A 3865-nucleotide genomic window follows, 5' to 3' on the forward strand; every position below is an offset into this window, starting at 1 on the left:
TTTTTGACAGTGTTATCATGCATGGCAGTCAATACTCATATTACTGAACAATGCACAAGGTTTGCAGAGGAAATATCTGTCACGTACAGGAAACAATTACTGAATCCCTCACAAATGACTTGATGTCATCAGGCTCCTTCATCTTGGCAGAAATAAAAAGAACTACCATATAGTTTATATTATAATTTACCTTAAATCTAATGAAACTGTTGCATTCAAGTGAATTCTTTACATGAGGTTCCTGTTTTTCTTAATCTGATTCAATTTTCGTATTAAAAGTAAAAGAATATAAAAAGTTGAATAGGAATTACTTTTATATAATTTAGTTTTGGTTAGGACGAATATGTGAAAATACACTTCTACTTTCCAACCATTTTTGTGTCCATTTATGTAATGTAAATTTATTAAGTCTGTGTATCAGCAGAGCTATGGATGAAAGAATCTGAACATATAACCCGGTAAAGCCTGGGGCAAAAATGACACCTCACCCTCCCAGCCACGCTTCTTCCTGGTGTCGGACGTCTACACCCGGCATATTAAATATTATCACCTCACAAATCCAGCCATCGACCTACTCATTGCCTCCACTAACCTTCAGGGCGGCCAGCTCTACCCAATGGTATGAGCCGCATGAGGTCCTTACTTCGACGTGCAGTCATTGGTGTGTCAATCAGTCCAGGAAGCACACAGTTTACACGTATGGCTTTGCTGAAATGGTATGGAGATCCAGTAACTTACACTTCAGTATGGATGAATCATATTACATAAAAGAATCGTTCTTTATGTACAGTATGAGGAAAATGATTACCAGCATTAAAGCAAATACAATACATGGAAGCCATGATCAGTCCATTGTCTGCATGCCTATATGGTTTAGCTACCTCGCCAATTCCGCAGCACACGTCTTGGTGAGTGAAATAACTCCTCCTTTACTGGCAGTATAGCCACCCCTATTGGTACAGCCAGTTTTCCCCACAATACTTGCAATGTTCACTACTGCACCCCTGGGGTCATTCCCACTTTCCAGCAGTGATGTTGCGAAAGCCTGTGTTACCAAGAAACTTCCCTGCGGAGTAAAATATGATAATGCTAGATTCATTGTTGCCTGAGTATAAGTATTTTCATAATAGTTTGAGCATTTTCTCTTACTTTTTATGTCATGTACTATTAAACACTGAAATGATCGTCACAACTAGGAACTGACTGTCAGGTTGACATCAATATTTTTCTTCCAGGAATCATCATCAGTCTCTAAGATGGGAGCTATGATGGCCACGCCGGCACAGTTGACTAGCAGCGAGGGCGAGGCACCACACTGGTGCTGGGCTGACTTCATGGCGTCCTCCACACTGTTCCTGTCTCTCACGTCCATGGCCACAGCCACGTGCTGCCTCCCACCTGCCAGAGACAGGGGAATAATGCATATGTTCTTTACTATGAAATAGTACAAGAAGTTTCGTAAATAATAACACCAAAGTCCTGCATACCAGAATATTTTCAGGTGCAAATAGCAATGATAGGAAATGTTTGGTGTAGCATCAAGCCCCAAAAAGTATATTTGTGCTGCGAGGAACTTAATAATGACCTTTGATTCCAATTAAAAAGGTAAATGGACATCACCTGAAGGGTCCTAAATGCAAAATTAGAAAGTTTTACCTCAGGACTGCAAGCGGGTCACAAAAAGAGTTTCACTAGATTATTTACCGTCAAATACACCAGGAAAAATGCCACCCTTCTCCCCAGGCAATAAATAACTGTACCATCCTGTCTTACAAGTGGAGGTGTGGACACGCTGACACCAAAGAAAGCAGAAATGAGCGAGCTGCACCACTTGTGAGACTGGCTGGCCTCCCTGAGATGCTAGTGTTATATTCTGATTCAGCTACTGAGTAAGCAGCCTGAGCCACAGCCCTGGGGGGATTATGAGAGAGAGAGAGAGAAAGAGAGAGAGAGAGAGAGAGAGAGAGAGAGAGAGAGAGAGAGAGAGAGAGAGAGAGAGATCCACTTATTCTGACCACTCCTGAGCACATGATTATAGAACATGGTTTCTGGGTTCTATATACTCACAAGAAAAAAAAATCGTCGAGTCAGCATGGTCAACATTGTCAGCCTGTTCACTGCACCAAACACACCGTGCAATATATAGTTTATAAAAGGAGAATGAAACAAAGGCATTTCATCAGTACTTGGTCTTTCCACCCATAACCTTTGGTATATACAACTAGTAGGCGGTTTGGCCTGCTGCCGAATATTATATATATATATATATATATATATATACATATGGAGCCTCTGTGGTACAGTGGTAGAGTGTGCGTTTCGTACACAGGTGAACCAGGCTTCGCGCGCCGCCAGGGTAATAAACTTTGGGAGTGTTCACCCGGCCACGTACTGCTTTGGCGGACACAGTGTCGCTTACTATAAAGTATGCTTGCACCCAGTCGGCTTGCACTGGCCGATTACACTTGGTTCACAGAATACACAGAGGCGGTGTCTCAATCAGTAGAGAGGCAGCCTGCAGTCCTACCGGCCTCAATCGGTAGAGAGGCGGCCTGCAGTCCTACCCAGGTTCAAATCCCGGCTGGGGCAGAGAACAGTTTAAGGATTTGACTTTATTAAAAATCAGACTTTACTGATCTACCAGAAGACCTGCCGACATGCCGTAAGAATACCCCCCCGCTAATACCAGTACACCAGTCTTGTATGAGACAGCCCTAGCATGTATTCAATATAGACAGTAGGTGTTAGCGCCGAAGTGGTGACATGTAGAGATGTTTGGTATGTAGGAGGACTACTGAGCCATGAGAACATGCTGTGAAGCCTATTCCCAGAGTCGGACACATTAAAAAAAAAAAAAAAAAAATCCAAAGCCACTCCAACACTATAGTTACACTTACAAGCACTTCTCACTCTACATACAATCTCTACCAGACAGCGTAAGCCACTTGGTAGAGATACATTGACTATCGCCCTGACTTTGGTCAGGATAGGCCAGTCCTGCAGTGGATACTTAAACTGCTGATGATATATATATATATGCCAACGGCCATACCACGTTGAGTACACCGCTTCCCGTTCGATCAGCGAAGTTAAACAATGTTGGGTCTGGTTAGTACTTGGATGGGTGACCGCCTGGGAGCACCAGATACTGTTGGCATAACGTTCTCCCTACGTGTCAAGTGGGGTTGGTGGAGGATTAGTGCCCCTCCCTGTAAAACAATTAACTCTAAGCCGTTGGCCACCCCGTTTGGGATACATGGCGTCTGGCAATGAATGAAAAAAAAAAAAAAAAATATATATATATATATATATATATATATATATATATATATATATATATATATATATATATATTTATGTGTGTCTGTGCAAATATGTAATGCCGGACTTTTACTCATCTAACAGTCATTTCTGATCTTCCAAAATTACTCTTTCATTTTCACATTTGTTGAACAACCACAGACGAAGGTAACTGCGTCACTCTTTTCTTTCACCTGGAGCCTAGTATGGCCCAACTGTGATAAGGGTGTTCGGGGGAAGGGGAGTTTAGCTGACATAAACAAATCGTCAACCATAACAATATATATATATTTTTTTCTCAAAACTTCACTATCAGTTTTTTCATTCACGCAGCAGGTAAATATTGGTATGTAAGGTTTGGTACGTCTGCCAACACTCTTGTACTTTGATCAATGATCTAACTTCAAGGAACACATCATGAAGCACAGGGTGGCCGCAGGGGAAGGGGGGGGAGGTGACATTTTCCAGGGCTATACCACAGCCTTTTCTTTTTTCATATCTTCACTTTTTTCCAGCTTTTATCTTCCCCCACTCACTTGATCATACTGTGGGCTTTCTGGACACC

The 3865-nt window shown here is 42.1% G+C and overlaps 1 non-coding gene across 1 annotated transcript; it reads left to right on the plus strand.

The window, feature by feature from the left end:
• Positions 1-3038: 3038 nt before the first annotated feature.
• LOC145394605 (5S ribosomal RNA) lies at positions 3039-3157 on the plus strand. Its single transcript, XR_013896462.1, has one exon. It is a non-coding gene; the product is annotated as a 5S ribosomal RNA (ribosomal RNA).
• Positions 3158-3865: the final 708 nt, after the last annotated feature.

Source organism: Coenobita brevimanus, chromosome 27 (assembly GCF_032717465.1).
Source record: "Coenobita brevimanus isolate Jiangsu-jjx chromosome 27, ASM3271746v2, whole genome shotgun sequence".
NCBI lineage: Eukaryota > Metazoa > Arthropoda > Malacostraca > Decapoda > Coenobitidae > Coenobita > Coenobita brevimanus.